The sequence below is a fragment of the Chiloscyllium plagiosum genome, chromosome 9 (assembly GCF_004010195.1).
Source record: "Chiloscyllium plagiosum isolate BGI_BamShark_2017 chromosome 9, ASM401019v2, whole genome shotgun sequence".
Classification (NCBI taxonomy): domain Eukaryota; kingdom Metazoa; phylum Chordata; class Chondrichthyes; order Orectolobiformes; family Hemiscylliidae; genus Chiloscyllium; species Chiloscyllium plagiosum.
The window spans coordinates 5375430-5392181 of record NC_057718.1 but is presented as its reverse complement, the minus strand read 5'-3'; the positions used below and the strand labels follow the sequence as shown (position 1 = coordinate 5392181).

The window sequence follows — 16752 nt, the reverse complement described above, 5'->3', positions numbered from 1 at the left end:
GGATGAATTTCTCTCTAATTCCGAGCATACATCAGAAATTAAAAGTAAAAGTGCAGTTAGATAGAAAATCCAAACAAACAGAAAACGTCCAACATACATAAGAGCTCCAGAAAACAACAGAAAATAACAATTACAGGTCGACATTACAAAATTGGACGAGTGATAGAAAACAGAGGGTCATGGAAAACAGATAGTTTTTGAGCTGGAGGCAGCTTTGTCATTCTCAGGGGATTTTTGCTTTTCCTGAAATAGGTCTTGGTGTGCAAGCAATAATTTCAAAATTTGCTGATGACAGGAAACTCAGAAAAATTGTAAAACATGAGGAGGACATTCGAACTCCAAAAGGAGGTGGACAAGTTGGTAGGATGGACGGACAGGTAGCAGATGAGGTTCAAAGCAGAGCAGAAGAGTAGAGTTACCTTTGACCAGAACCTCAACTGGATTCACCATATAAACACAAAGGCTGCAAGAGCAGGTCAGTGGGTAGGAATATTGAGGTGAGTGATCCACCTCCTCACTCCTGAAAGTCTGTTGAGGCAACTGCCTTCCTAGCTACCTTCCCCCAGCCCACCCACCTCCTATTTATCTCTCAGCCCCCTTCCCCACCACAAACCTCCCCCACACCCAAACGCCTGACAAAGGGTTTATGCCCAAAACATTGACTCACCTTCTCCTCGGATGCTGCCTGACCTGTTGTGCGTTTCCAGCACCACACGTTTTGACTCTGATCTCCAGCATCTGCATCCTCACTTTCTCCCACCATCTACAGGGACGAGTCAGGAGTGTGACTGAATACCCCTCACCTGTCTGGGCGGGTGCATCTCCATCAACACTCAAGAAGCTTGACACCGTACAGGACAAAGCAACCTGCTTGACTGGCACCACATCCACAAGCATCACTCCCTTCACCACCAATGCTCAGTAACAGCAGTGTGTACGATCTACAAGATGCACTGCAGAAATTCAAAGATCCATAGAAAGCACCTTTTAAACCCAAGACAACTTCCATTTAGAAAGACAAGATACATGTGAATACCACCACCTGCAACTTTCCCTCCAAACCACTCACCATCCTGATTTATGTAATATATACCATTCCATCACTGTTACTGGGTCAAAATCCTGGAACTCCCTCCTTAAGGTTAATGTGGGTCTACTTACAGTAGGTGGACTGGAGTGGTTTAAGAAGGCAGCTCACGACCACCTTCTCAAGCGCAACTAGAGGAATGCAATAAATGTTGACCCATCCAGTAATGCACACATCCCTCAAATGGATTTTGCATCTGCCTTAAATATTTGCTTTGTAAAGTTAGGTATAGTGTTAACACAGGGGTAAAAACAATGCTCACATGATGGCTATTGTACTGGATGACTAATTCAGACACTTGACCTAATCATTTGGAGTGGGTATGTGGGTGTCTCTGGTGAGTCAAACTTTTATTTGCCTGTCCAAACTACCCTTAAGGTGGTGATGATGGGCTCCCTTCACGAACACAACTGACCATTTCTGAGGGCAGTTAAGAATCAACTGCACTGCTGTGGGTCAAAGACCATGTATAGACTAGACAGAGTAAGGCTGACAAAGTTTCATTCCAAAACGGCATTCTTCATTCAGTTGGATTTTTTTCTGATATTCTGGTGATTTCAGGCAGTAACAGCATGAGACTCTTTGAATATTTTTACTAAACAACCAATTTAGAGATGTTAAGGCACACCTCTGGAGCCAGGGGGGTTATCTTGAATTCAGACTTTTTAGCTCAAAGGTAGGGACACCACCACTGCACCACAAGAGTCCCTGTAGTACCGACCACCTGGTTCCAATATATGTTCCAGCTGCTGCCCTGGTGTGTTTGGATTGATCTCTCCAAATGATTAGGTCAAGTGTCTGAATTAGTCATCCAGTTCAATAGCCATCATGTGAGCATTGTTTTTACCCCTGTGTTAACACTATACCTAACTTTACAAAGTAAATATTTAAGGCAGATGCAAAGCAGCAAAAGCTCCTTCCCATCAGGCTATGGTGGAAAAGCATTGAATCTGGGACAGAGGTGTCAATCTATTGCTGTGTCTTGGGTATGATTGATTTCTCTCTGTATTGCTTCAGTTGGTGACACTCAGATAGTGCATTCTACCATGCTCCTGACTTCAGTCTGGTAGACAGGGGAATGTGTTCAGGAGTGGAGGTACCAGTCAACCTTTGCCTGGCCTCTGGCCTTCTGCTCATGCCCTGCTGCCAAAGTAGCTGGCCCAAGTCTGCTGCTTGTCTGTGATGGGCCCTCAGGATGTTAATGTTGGCTGGCTCAGTTATAGTTGTGTCACAGAGCCCTGAAGGAGATGGCTGAGCTGATTGATGTCTCCAAGTGCAGTGAAACGTGTAAAAATGAAATACAGGATAAATGCTGAGACTAAATAACATCAAAACCTCCAAATGAAAATGTCTATTACTACTGCTTTCAAAATGAAATATTTAATTTACAAAAATGCACAATGTTTAGAATTATCATTAGGAAAGAAAGAATGTTCTTTTGATTGATAAAATAATATTCTGTATATTAAAATATTTAGCTCGCAGTGACCACAGCTTATAATTTATTAAAATGGATCTTGTCTTTAAGCTTGGCAATGTATAATTGATTCTGAAAGGAGCTGTAGAGACTTATTTGAAAAGTGCAGTCTTGGATTCAAAAGGCATCTGCTTCAAAATAGCACCTCCGAGTGTTTGGGCACACAATGCATTTATTCAAAGGGCTGGTTTCTGGAAAACGAAATCTAAGTGTGCCATGCCTGAACGATACATCATGTACAAGCCAGAAATCTAATTTGATGCTTTCTGATTTCTGATGAGCAAAACTTCACTGTGTTTCTTTCATTTATCTATATGTAGTATTGAAAAGACTGGGTGCTGCCTTTCTGTAGTATCTCAATTCTAAGTCAGAACATTTCCATTCCAAAAAAACGCCAAGACAAATCTTGGCAGTTCCCATGCAGTATTGAGGGAGTACTGACAGAGGTACTGTCTCTCAGATGAGATATTAAACTAGGGCCTTGTTTACTTTCTCAGGTGAATGCAACAGATCTCATGTGAACTATTTCAAAGACAAACATTCCCCTTATATTTGTTCTAGGGTGTTCATAGAAGATCAGACAGGAATTCTTAGTGACTGTTAAACAGCAATTGCTGATAAACTGCAGTAAGGCTACAGGACAGCATGTTCTGAGCTGTACTCATTCTGATTCCAGCAGTAATGTACTGATGAGAAGTGTATTTTTCACAACTCCTGTAAGTGCCAGTATCGGTCTTTTCTCAGCATTGTCAGACCTTGGAAAAGACAGAGACTGGTGAGCTGGTTAAGGATTATGCCTCACTTTATCTCATCTTGTGTAAGTTGTCAACACTTCACCTCACTTCTGGTAAGCCTTCAAGTCACAGGAAATATTCTGAGGATTTTTGCTGCATGATTCAACTTTGCTTCATGGGCACACACAGTTGTCATGTAGAATGTAAGATTCCGCTTAAAAAAAAAGTCAATCTTAGTCCGGTAGCTTCATCCCAACCACCATGTTGCAATATGTTCTAATATGGGTTTTCATAAAAGCTTAGGCCAGACTTTGTTTATTGGGCCTCTGCTCTTTGTAGTTTTTATAAATGACTTGGATGAGGAGATTGAGAGGTGGGTTAGTAAATTTGCAGATGACACAAAGGTTGGAAGTGTCATCGATAGTATAGAGGGCTTCTGCAGGCTGCAGCATAACATAGGCAGGATGCAGAACTGGGCTGAGAAATGGCAGATGGAGTAAACCTGGATAAATGCAAAGTAATGCATTTTGGAAGGTCGAACTCAAATGCTGAATATAGGATTAAAGATAGGATTCTTGGCAGTGTGGAGGAACAGAGGGATCTGGGTGCGCAAGTACATAGATCCCTCAAAGTTGCCACCCAAGTGGATAAGGTTGTTAAGAAAGCATATGGTGTTTTGGCTTTCATTAACAGGGGGATCGAGTTTAAGAGCCGCAAGGTTTTGCTGCAGCTCTACAAGCCCCTGGTGAGACCACACTTGGAATATTGTGTCCAGTTCTGGCTGCCCTGCTATAGGAAACATACAGAGGCTTTGGAGAGGGTGCAAAGATCGCTTACCAGGATTCTGCCTGGACTGGAGGGCTTGCCTTATGAAGAAAGGTTGAATAAGCTCAGACTTTTCTCTCTGGAGAGAAGGAGGAAGAGAGGAGACCTGATTGAGGTGTACAAACTAATGAGTGGAATAGATAGAGTCAATAGCCAGAGACTTTCCCCCAGGGCAGGATTGACTGGTACGAGGAGTCATAAGTTTGACGATATTAGGATGAAATTATAAAGGAGACGTCAGAGGTAGGTTCTTTACGCAGTGAGTTGTGAATGCATGGAATGCGTTGCCAGTTGAAGTGCTGGAAGCGAAGTCATTGGGGACACTTAAGCGATTGCTGGACATGCACATGGATAGCAGTGAGTTGAGGGGTGCGTAGGTTAAGTTACTATATTTTACATTAGGATTAAACCTTGGCACAACATCGTGGGCTAAAGGGCCTGTTCTGTGCTGTCCTGTTCTATGTTCTATGATATACTGTGCATGTATTAAGGCTACAGAACTGCATATTTTGTGCTGTACAGGCTTCAAACTCCAAACAGAGTAATAGCACATTCCAGTTACATCACAGCTTACTTCAGAGGTTCATCTACATAGTCATCAAGCCCTTTCTCACCAGTATTTAGCATAAAATTTATCATTCTGTCATCATCAAGTAAAAGCAGAGTGGAAAGATATTATAAAGCTGGAGAAGGTTCAGAAGAGATTTACCAGGATGTTGCCAGGTTTAGAAGGTTTGAATTATAAAGACAGGCTGGCTATGGTGGGATATTTTCACTGGAGTGTAGGAGGTTGAGATGTGACCTTGTAGAATTAGATAAAATAGTGAGAGGTATAGATAAAACTAGTTGCCTTTTCCAAAAGATGAAGAATTTCAAGAATAGGTGAGAGGAGAGAGATTTAAAAAAGACACGAGGGACAAATATTTAACACAGGGGGTTGTTCATGTGTGCAATAAACTTCCTGAGAAAGTGATGGCTGTACAATTACAATGGCTAAAAGACATTTGGATAGATAAATGAATAGGAAAGGTTTGGAGGGATATTGACCAGGAGCAGGTAGGTGGGACTAGTTTAGTTTGGGATTATGTTGTCCATGGACTGAAGGGTCTGATTCCGTACTTTAAGACATTATTTCATTGCTGTTTGTGGGAGCTTGCTGTGTACAAATTGGTTACTGTGATTCCTCCTCTAAGGATTACACCTCAGCTGTGTTTCATTGACTTTATGGCTGTCCTGAGATTGTCCTGAATGTCGCCTTAACTACATTATTAACCTGTCCTGTCATCTTCGGGGGTAAAGCACCCAGAGTCCCTCTTTTTCTAAGCATCCTGCCATACACTGGATATTCCCTTGTCTTGTTACTTCTTTCAAAATACATCCCTTCACACTTTTCAGGGTTAAGTTCCATTTGCCACTTATCTGTCCAAGCCGCTTATATCTTCGTTATGGTAAATCACCAGGCCAATCTATGTGTCATCTACAAATGTATTTCTCATCCCCCACACATTCAATTCTACATTGCTAATGTATATCACAAATAATAAGGGGTCCAGCACTGGTCACTGGAGAACACTATTGGACTCCAGCCTCCAGTCATGCAAACAGTCTTTTAACAACACCCTCCACCTCCTGTTGTTCAGTCAATTTTGAATATAATTTGCCAAGTTACCCTGATTCCCATGTGCTTTCATTTTCTTTATAAGTTTTACTTATGAAAATACAGATCAAGAAATAGAGCACATTTCTTCTGATCATGTGATAATGAATTAGACACAAAAATGTCTCGCACACAGAAATCAGCACCATTGTAGTTAAGACAACCATATTCGACACCGTCAAAAAATTATTGAATGTTATTGAGTGAAGCCATTTTGAGTATCTTTCCCCCCACAGAACCTTTAGAAAGCCTTCAATCATCTTGAAAAAGGAATATCTTCATTCATCGCCATGGTCACACCATATTGGTAAAGGAAGACCGTTAAGTCACTACAAGTTCCTTCAGACAAAATGATTAAAAATCTCCGATCTAAAGGAAACCAGCATCCAAGATCACCAGCTTTACTTTAAGTTTTTCTCTATCTTGTCATAGACTGTCCTCATCGACCTATTGACACAGATAAATCAAATCAAAGATTTGGGAGTCAGTAGGAGGACCAAGGAAAAACGCTGTAGAGAAGAAGTACCTAATTATTTTGTTTGAGTATGATTGTTAGTCAATATTTATGACATGGGGAGAAAAGTTCGGGGAAGGTTGTTGTGTAAGGGAGGGGCTAAACCCTGAAACAAACATGCAATGATGTCAGAGTTTCTCCCCACTGGGCATAAATAGCACAGTGTGAGTGAATTCAGTGAGATTGAGTGTTGGATTAGAATAGAGAACATGAATAGAGAACAGCCTTGTTTAAGTGAGAGCCGAGTATATCTATGATTACATATTAAAGTATAAGAAACAATGTTCTTTTAAATCAAAGTCTAAAGACAGCTCTTAAACTGTTTGAAATCTCCAATCATAGTGTGGCATTAAATCGCATGATAAAAGAGATGGGATTGTGGAGTTGATGTTATAAATCCTGATGTTATTAAATGGCAGAGTAGAGCCAATGGCCAAGTGGCCTAATCCTGCTCCTAAACTATATACCCAAATGTAATTTGCTTTTGTTATAAAGTACTGTAAAACACACAAAGACTCATGAAACTGAGGAGTTTAACAAGATGGAGAGTGTTCCTACGTCACCTTCATTGGATTGGGAAGGGGCTGAGGTGATATTTCACTTGCACGGAGCTGCAACACTGTTATCCTGAGCAAGTCAGTAATGTAATTGGAAAATAAGAAACAGAGACAGACTCTGCACAGTTGTGACAAGGAGAGCTTGTGCAGCTCCATACCCTTATGCAGTAAGGTTGTCACGCTGCAGGCTAAAGCATCAACCATTTTTTGAATGGCAAAATCACACAGGTATCAACAAGATAATCTCTGATGGTGTTGGCATTGTTGGTGCTCTGTGTTCTTCACAATGTGCAACAAGATTGTATTTAGTCATGAAAAATACATCATGTACATTTGACCATCACCCTTTACAAAAGTGGATGAATAAAAACAAGGTTAGCTTGGCCTCTACTCAAAGGTGAAACACATATTTGTGAAATTTTCTGAGGTATAATGATGATGGACCATATCTTTGGACCAGAATGTCAAGTTTCAAGTGCCACTTTCCACAAGGTGTTTCACATGATGCCAGACATTTATATAGCAAAAAAGACAAATCTGCATTAATCACATCAAAATAAAAGGTCTCCACTGTGTAATCATGAGGCAGTTATATATTGAGGGGTTCAGAGATTTATACTCCATAGCGTAATAGTAAGTAGTGCCTCACAGAGGAGTGTCACATCAGGATGGAGTTTTCAGCTAAACTTTTTTTTTTACAAAGTGGAAGTACAACAATTGCTGACAGTGCACGCAGAACTGATCAAAATCGCAGCCTCAAAATGCTCAGGCAAACCAATCTCATGTCACATCTGCAGCCTCTTCTCATTGCTGACAAACATCTGCTGTTGAGGAACAATTAATTAAAAACCCATCTGCTGTTGATATAAAATTGGTCATTAATTCTGAGCACAGATTCCTTCGTGCCATTTACTTCGGAGCAGAAGTTGACATCCGTCCATCATGATGAAGAAGACATCTATGAAAGTTGGGCAGTGGCGTTTGCCAATTAAGTTGTTTTCGTGAACTTTCTTTTGATTGATATAGAAGCACACAAATTTGTACAGGGCGCTCAATGGTGTGGCTAGCTCAGCTTTCAGCACTGGCTTCTCAATCCAAAGCACATTGACAGAGTCTTCTGAGAGAAAGTGAGGACTGCAGATGCTGGAAATCAGAATCAAAAAGTGATGAAGAACTTATGCTTGAAACGTCCACTCTCCTCCTCCAATGCTGCCTGACTGGCTGTGCTTTTCCAACACCACATATTTTTGACTGGCAGAATCTTCTGCCCAATTGCAGGTGCATAAACAACATTGGAGAAAGGAGATGTCCCATAGAACTACAATATCTTGTGCATCTTGGAGTAGGCATTCAGTCACTTTTGCCTAGAAACAGTCTCCTGGGAGAGGTAGAGAATCAGTTTAAATTTTAAAAATCCTCAAGCCATTTAGGGGCGAAATGCATTAAAATTCCTCTCTGAACACCTCCGGCAATGGATGCAAAATGAGGAAATCAATGTTTATTCCACATCACCAAGTATTCACCACTTGCAGAAGGTGGTCCCTGCTCCACCCAGAAACCATTTCACCTCTTATTTAAAGGGGTTCTTATGTCCAAAGCTCACCTAATCCCTGATAAAGTCAATTCATTTTCAGAACTGGTTAACATCATCATGGTCAGAACAATTGAGTCAGTTGAGGGATCCAACTATACTCTACCTCAAATGTTGTGAGATTGGATTGGATTGGATTAGATTTATTATTGTCACATTTACTGAGATACAGTAAAGAGTTGTCTTGTATGCTTTATGGGCAGATCATACAATACAAGTGCATGAGGGTCACAGAACAGAGTGCAGGATATAATGTTACAGCCACTGAGAAGGTGCAAAGAGAGATCTGCATTCACACTAAAGAGGTCCATTCAAACGTTTGAAAACAGCAGTGAAGAAGCTGCTCTTGATTCTACTGATGTGAAAACGTGGTTCATGTCCTCGACGAAGTTCTGAAAATTACAAAATTACTTATACTTCCAGTATTATGGAGGTGAATGATCAGTTTGTAATTTTATTAAAACATTCCTTTCATTTTAATAATCTGTCCCCCACCGCACTTTACTGGCTGAATTTGTTTGTCTCTTTTGGTTAACTCATGATTTTTGCACGTCTTCATGGTTTTAACTTGAGCCCAAGACCTACGTATCAGCTTTCTGATTGAAAGGATATTACAGTTCAACCTTTAAGTTTCATACATGACAGAAAAGGCCCTTCTGCCCATTGAATTTGTACTGCCGAAAATACACAATCTGCATTAGTTGCACTTTGCAGCTTCAATGTGCTGAATAAGAGACTGTCATTATTAGCCATGATGTGGAGGTGCCGGTGTTGCACTGGAGTGGACAGTCAGAAGGCACATGACACCAGGTGATAGTCCAACAGGGTTATTTATAATAACAAGCTTTTGGAGTGCAGCTTCTTTGTCAGATGAAGAGAAGGAAAGCGCACAGGCACAGATTATATTGGCAGCGAGGTAATGGCAAATTATTCCAGATGATTAAGAATGTCAACAGATAAGCACAAATGGTGTGAGTAGGATGTCAACAAGCTGAATAACAAGTGAAGGAATGACCAATCAACTGATTAATTAAAGCAAAGCAATAATCTCAAATAATCACAAATAAGATGGTGCTGGAGACAAACCAAATGACTGCAGTTATTATTAGAGAAGATACATCTTTGTTGGTTTAATAGAATCACTGATTAATTATAGTACAGAAGGAGACAATTCAGCCCTTCTTGTCTGTGCTGGTCCTATGAAGGGAAGTATGTACAACACTTTAATCTATTCCTTTTTGGATAATGATCTTTCAAATGCCTTGACTGAACCTGCTTCAACCTCATCCTCAGGCAGTACATCTTGGGGCAACACAGTGGCTCAGTGGTTAGCATTGCTGCCACACAGTACCAGGGACCTGTGTTCCATTCCAAACTTGGGTGATTATCTGTGTGGAGTTTGCACATTCTCCCTAACTCTGCATGGATTTCCTGGTGCTCTAGTTTCCTCCCACAATCCAAAGGCATGCAGGTTAGTTAAATTGGCCATGCTAAATTGCCCATAGAGTTCAGGGATGCGTAGGTTCAGTACATTAGTCAGCGGTAAATCTACGATAATAGGGTAGGAGAATGGGTCTGAGTGAGTCACTCTTCGGAGGATCAGTGTGGATTTCTTGGGCCAAAGGGCCTGTATCCACACTGCAGTGATTCTATGATCCCAGATCCCAAAAACTCTCTGTATGAACACATTTTTCTCCTTATTGCTTTTATTTACCAATTTCTCAAATCTGTGCTCCCATTCCAAGAATAGGAGCGTTTTCTCCTGATCACTCTGTCCAGATCACTCATGATTTCAAACATCTCTGCCAGATCTCCTTTCACCAAGGAAAGCTGTCACAAAATTTCCAAACTTTCTCTGGAACTAAATGAAATGATCACAGATGTTGACATGATTTTTGACCATGACAGAAAGTTTGAACAGGCCACAATTACTTTTCTTCAAACAGCAGAAACTGGGGTCGACACGGCGGCTCAGTGGTTAGCACTGCTGCCTCATAGGGAGTTCAGTTCCACCCTTGGGTGACCGTCTGAGTGAAGTCTGCATGGGTTTCCTCCCACAGTCCAAAAATGTTGCAGGTTAGTTCGATTGGCCAAGCTAAATTGTCCATAGTGTCCAAAGATATGTAGATTAGTTGGATTAGCTATGAGACATGCAGGGTTACAGGGATAGGGTGGAGTGTGGGTCTGGCTGAGATGCTCTTTGAAGGGCCGAATGGCCTGCTTTCACAGGGAATCTACAATAAGACAGACATATTTCCCTTAACAGAGCTGGAAAATAAAACAGAAAGAAATGGATTTTAAAGTTTGATGAAAGGGGTGTTAAGCAATGCCTTTGGAGGTTAGTGGAGTTCCAAAACTCACTCGCTGAAAGCAGGGTAGAGAAAGAAAAACACCACAAACACCACCAAAATGACTTGAATGTGTAACAAGCTTCCAAAACAAATGGGGTTCCACCAAAAGATTGGAACTTGAGATGAGACAGGCCAACACAGACTGATGGAACAAATGGCCTCCTTCTGGTTTGCATCGCTTTCAATCTTCCGTGTTCTCAGCAAGAATGGTATGAGGAGTGCGCAAAGACCCAGCTTCTCACTTCTTTCTGATTTCGATCAAATTGTTCTCACCTTTTTGTAACTTGATTTACTTTTGAAACATTTTATTGGTTTTCTATCATCCTTCAATGAAAAGCTGTGAGTTCTTACACTTTGTTTCTAAATATCTAGATTCAATCCACAGCTCTGCCACTTTGAAAAATAGAAATTGATTTCATCTGGCTGGAAGGTGGAGGATGTTTCTCAGAAGTGATGCGAAAGTTTCATATGTGTCACATCAATCCTCTTTTCGTGAGTGAAGATCTCCAGGGAATAACCTAAACCATAAATTTAGGGTGGCATGGTGGCTCAGTGGTTAGCAATACTGCACTGCAGCCCTAGGGACCTAGGTTCAATTCCAGCCTTGGGTTACTCTCTGTGTGGAGTTTGCACATTATCCCCAATTCTGTGTGGGTTTCTGCCAGGTGCTTTAGTTTCCTCGCGTGTGGCACTGGAAAAGCACAGCCAGTCGAGGAGCAGGAGAGTCAATGTTTTGGGCATAATCTCTTCATCAGGAATAAGAGCTCATTCATGATGCTCGAAATGTTGGCTCTCCTGCTCCTCGGACGCTTTTCCAGCACCACATTCTTTGCCTCTGATCTCTAGCATCTGCAGTCCTCACTTTCTCCTGCTTCAGTTTCCTCCCACAGTGTATGCAGTTTAGGTAGACTGGCCATGCTAAATTGCCCATAGTGTCCAGAGATGTGCAGATTAGGAAGAATAGACGTGGTAAATGTGGAGTAATGGGTCTGGGTGTGATGTTCTTCGGAGGATCGGTGCAAACTTGATGGAGTGAACGGCCTATTTCTACACTGTAGGGATTCTCTGACCGGGGCAGTACATGAGAATCCCCAACTTAGGCATCGATTGACATTCTTTCATCATCACTGGTTCAGAATCCTGCTTTATCAGTTGGCCCATTTACTTTCAAAGATTTATGTATGCGATCTTCAGATTCAACAGTCCCTTGAGAACTTTATCATTTACTTTCTATCACATCTTGCCTTGCTGTTTTCAAGGAAATAGATATAATTCTTTGGGCTAAAGGCAACAAAGGGTATGGTACTGAGTTGGTTGATTAGCCATGATCATATTGAATCATAGAGCAGATTCAAAGGGGTCTACACTTGTGCCTATATTTTCTCATTTGTCTGATGAGAATGCATTACATCAGGCTTCTTAGCATTGAACTTCAAAATTCTGCACTGAATTTTAAAATTCTATATTAATTTCAATATCGTGTTGAAATTCAACATTCTGCATTAAACTTCAATATTCTGACTTGAATTTCACATCACTACATTAAATTTCAAAATTTTACTTGAAATTTCATGACTATTTGTCTTCCCAACTCACCAAATTGTGTGGACCCCGCTGAAATCTGTGACCAGATGGAATATCATGGCTGGCAGATGTCTCTGTTAATTTTTTTCTTTCCACTCTGCCTTTATGTTTCTCACACGTTTGTGTTTCCTCTTTCTTTTTCTTCTTTTCTCTCTCTTAATCAGTTTCTTGGATCTCCCTTGTTAGGTTTCAAATTGATCCAAATCCTCAGGCTGACTACTTTTTCAAGCGTCCATACAATCTACTTCCTTTGATCTAATTCAATCTTTAACTTCTCAGCCATGGTTCATTTTCCTTATTGCTTCGGTGTTTGGGCTCTAAAGGAGTGCAAGTCTGCTGTAGACCATGTAGGGTTTCTTGAAATACTGGTTATTGAGTGTCAATAATCAAATCATAACAGGCCATTTGACCCATTGAGTCCACACTGACCTCCGATGAGAATCCCACCCAGATCCATCCTATCCATCTATTTCCCCTGGCTAATCCCTGGATACTGTGGGCAATTTAGCATGGCCAATCCACCTCACGTTTGCATCTTTGTACCTTGGGAGGAAACCGGAATACCCAGAGGAAACTCACACAGACACAGGGAGAATTTGTAAACAGAGAGTTGCCCGAACTCAGTGTGAACCACTAAGCCACTGTGCCGCCCTGGTGGATGGAACCTTATATCTCATCTCATCAAAAGCAACTACAAAATTCTCCTGCAATGGCTGAGGTGTCCCTATTAACTTTTTCCTTTCCATGTACCTAAAGAAGCTTTTACAGTCTGCAATCAACAGATTCTGCTAAAACCTTTTAGTGTATTTTCCCAATTCACAACAATCAACTTATCCCTTCGTAATCTTCTCTGTACAGATTTGGAACCCTAGTTTCAGAATGAACTATATTGCATTCAAACTTCAGGTGAAATTGTCCCAGTAGGATCGGCAGGCAGTTTGAGTGGAAGAGTTTTCTGCTCAACCAGAACTATGTGGGAGTCACAGTGCAATAGTGTCCCGACATTAGAAGATTCTGCACATAGGTTCTTGCCATGATCAAGCATCACTGTTGAGGGAGTGCACACACACACACACACACACACACACACACGAGATTCTGCCAAACACCTTTTAGAAGCTGTTGCTGAAAAACCCTGCTGAAGGGGAACCCAGGTAGGCAGAAGTGTGCAGGAAGATCATAAATGCAGTCGGAAGAGAGTGTCTGCTGGAGTTTAAATCACAGGCTGTGTGGATGAGGAGAAACACAGCAAGATGGGATATTTAGCACATAATCAGAAGGAGCAGAATGTATGTGTACTGGAGCTCAATGGATTAGATGAGCTTGGCTGACAGTGAGACCGAGATAACACAGAATCTGGACAGATGGTACAAGAGGGGAAAGGTCTTAAATATAATTAAACTGGAGCAATGTTGCAACAGGATGAGAGTTTGATAATCTTATGTAAGAACACAATGGGGTTGTGAGGCGAGAGTTGATCGAGTGAGCACATTATACCGAGAGATAGTTGGAATATGGCAATGAGGGGAACAATAAACCTTGAAAACACGTAAATAATGATCAGAAACTATTCTGAAGCTGAAAACAACCATATGACATCTGAGGAGCCAGTATGAGTGTCAGTTTTAGACAGAGAAACAGACTGAGTTTGCACTTTCTGAGAGACATTTATGGATGAAATTTAACTCCCGATTCAGTGAACACAGCATTAAATAGTTGGGACAAGTGATGCTCGCAGCCTGCTGCATGCCTCCCAGGGGTGAATATACAGACATCTTTCTCCTGTATCTGTCGCTTTTCATTATTGTTTTTCAATGAAAACAGAAAGTGCTGGAGAAACTCAGCATAACTGGAAGCATCAGTACAAAATGAAATAGAGCTGAGGTTTTGAGCCTAATATGACTTCTCTATAGAGACCTTTTTAGCAAAGTTGATCCAGCTCACGGGTCTGAACTTGTTCATTTGGCGACATTTCTGATCTTGGTGAACATCATTACTCCTTTATCTCTCCTGCCAGCACATTGTTCTGCACATTGGGCAAGTCATTTGATTCCCCTGCATCCACAGGACCTATCGTCAGAACTTGAGACCATAAGATGCAGCAGCAGAAGTTGACCATTCAGCCTATTGAGTCTGCTTGCCATTCAGTGGGATTATGGCTGATCTGAGAAGCTAAATGATTAGATTAGATTAGATTAGATTACTTACAGTGTGGAAACAGGCCCTTCGGCCCAACAAGTCCACACCGACCCGCCGAAGCGCACCCACCTAGACCCATTCCCCTACATTTACCCCTGCACCTAACACTACGGGCAATTTAGCATGGCCAATTCACCTGACCTGCACAGGTTTGGACTGTGGGAGGAAACCGGAGCACCCGGAGGAAACCCACGCAGACACGGGGAGAATGTGCAAACTCCACACAGAGAGTCGCCTGAGGCGGGAATTGAACCCGGGTCTCTGGCGCTGTGAGGCAGCAGTGCTAACCACTGTGCCACCGTGCCGCCCACAAATGGGATCAAGGTCTTTTAAGAAACCTATTTACAAGAAAAGAAGAGGACAAACAGAATGTCTGTCTGTCGCTTCTTTTGTTGACTTTTCTACCCAGTGAGATAGCACAACCAGGAAATGCCAGGCCAGAAAACCATCCATTCATCTCTCCCACACTCACTTTGTACATCATTCCCATTCTGCAAGATGGTGTTTATCCATTAAGTGGATATGGTCGCCATGTAGGAACATTCTAGGCTAGCAGACCAGAACTCCAGGATAATGTCCTGGCAACAGATGTTGTGACACCTGAAAGGGTTCAGAAAAGATTGACAAGGATGTTGTCAGGATTGGAGGGTTTGAGCTATAGGGGGAAGCTGAATAGGCTGGGACCATTTTCCCTGAAACATTGGGGGCTGAGGTTTATAAATTCATGAGGGCCACGAATCGAGTAAATAGACAAGGTCTTTTCCCAGGGGTGGGGGAGCTCAAAACTAGAAGGCATAAGTTTAAAGTGAGAGGGGAGGGATTTAAAAGGGATCTAAGGGGCAATATTTTGATGTAGATGGTAGTGTGTGTGTGTGGATTGAGCTGCCACAGAAAGTGGTGGAGGCTGGTACAGTTTTAATATTTAAAACCATCTGGATGGGTATATGAATAGGAAGAGTTAGAAGGATATGAGCCAAATGCTGACAAATGGAAATATATTTACATAAGATATCTGGTCGGCATGGACGAGTTGGACCAAAGAGTCTGTTTCTATGTTGTGCATCTCTATAACTCTATGACTCAATGACAGATGGTGACTTTTGAATTCAATAAAACAACATGTAAAATTTTGGAATTAAAACCTGGTCTAATGATGACCACTATCAATTTTCATAAAAGTCCATCAGGGAGAAAATCTGCCTTCCAGACCTGGTCTGATCCAGATGTGACTCCAGACCTGCAAAAATGCAGTTGATTCTTAACTGTCCTCTGGGCATATAGTGTTGGGCAATAACTGCTGAACTAGTTAGTGATACACACATACCAATCACAAATAAAATAAACACTTCACCAATTTCACTTTCCAGAGAGTAGGAGGAAATTACTGCAGATGCTGGAATCTGTACTGAAACAACAAATTCTGGAGATCACAGTGGGTCAGGCAGCAACCATGGAGAGAGAGCGAGCTAACATGTCAAGTTCCGATGACCTTCAGGAAATGTTAGCTTGCTTTCTCTCCAAGGGTGCTGTCTGACCTGTTGTCATCCCCAGCATTTTTTGTTTTCAGTAACTTTCCAGAGAGTTGGATCAGGATTGTGCATCATATTTCTTTCAAGTTTATCAAATTATCAGCAATAAAGTGGAAGCTAAAGGACCAAGGACAAATGGGCATTTTATTACTGCTGATAAACAACAATACCAGATGAAAAACTTAATTGCAAATTTCAGCAAGTCTAATCAGTGTGCTGGAAGCTATTCTGTGCCAGTACTTGGAGTGTAGCTAAGAGATGTTCATGAGCAATATTGAGCTATTAAAAATATTTATGAGATCTGGACAGCAAGAAGTTTGCAAAACCAGCATGTTCCAGATTTTCTGAGTCACAGTTCCTCAGTGTTAGAATTAGAATCGTTAACTGTGTGGAAACAGGCCCATTCAGCCCAACAAGTCCACACCAACCCTCCGAAGAGTATCTCACCCAGACCCATTCCTGTACATTTTCCCTGACTCATGCACCTAACCTATACATCCCTGAACACATTTAGCACAGCCAATTCACCTAACCTGCACATCTTTGGACTGTGGGAGGTAACCGGAGCACCCGGACAAAGCCCATGCAGATACGAGGAGAACGTGCAAACTCCACGCAGACAGATGCCCAAGGCTGGAATCAAACCC

The 16752-nt window shown here is 41.6% G+C and overlaps 1 long non-coding RNA gene across 1 annotated transcript; it reads left to right on the top strand.

Annotated features, from left to right (window-relative positions):
- The first annotated feature begins 1986 nt into the window (after positions 1 to 1986).
- LOC122553196 lies at positions 1987 to 7010 on the top strand. The gene is made up of 2 exons (XR_006312624.1): positions 1987 to 2073; positions 6017 to 7010. It is a non-coding gene; the product is annotated as an uncharacterized LOC122553196 (long non-coding RNA).
- The last annotated feature ends 9742 nt before the right edge of the window (positions 7011 to 16752 follow it).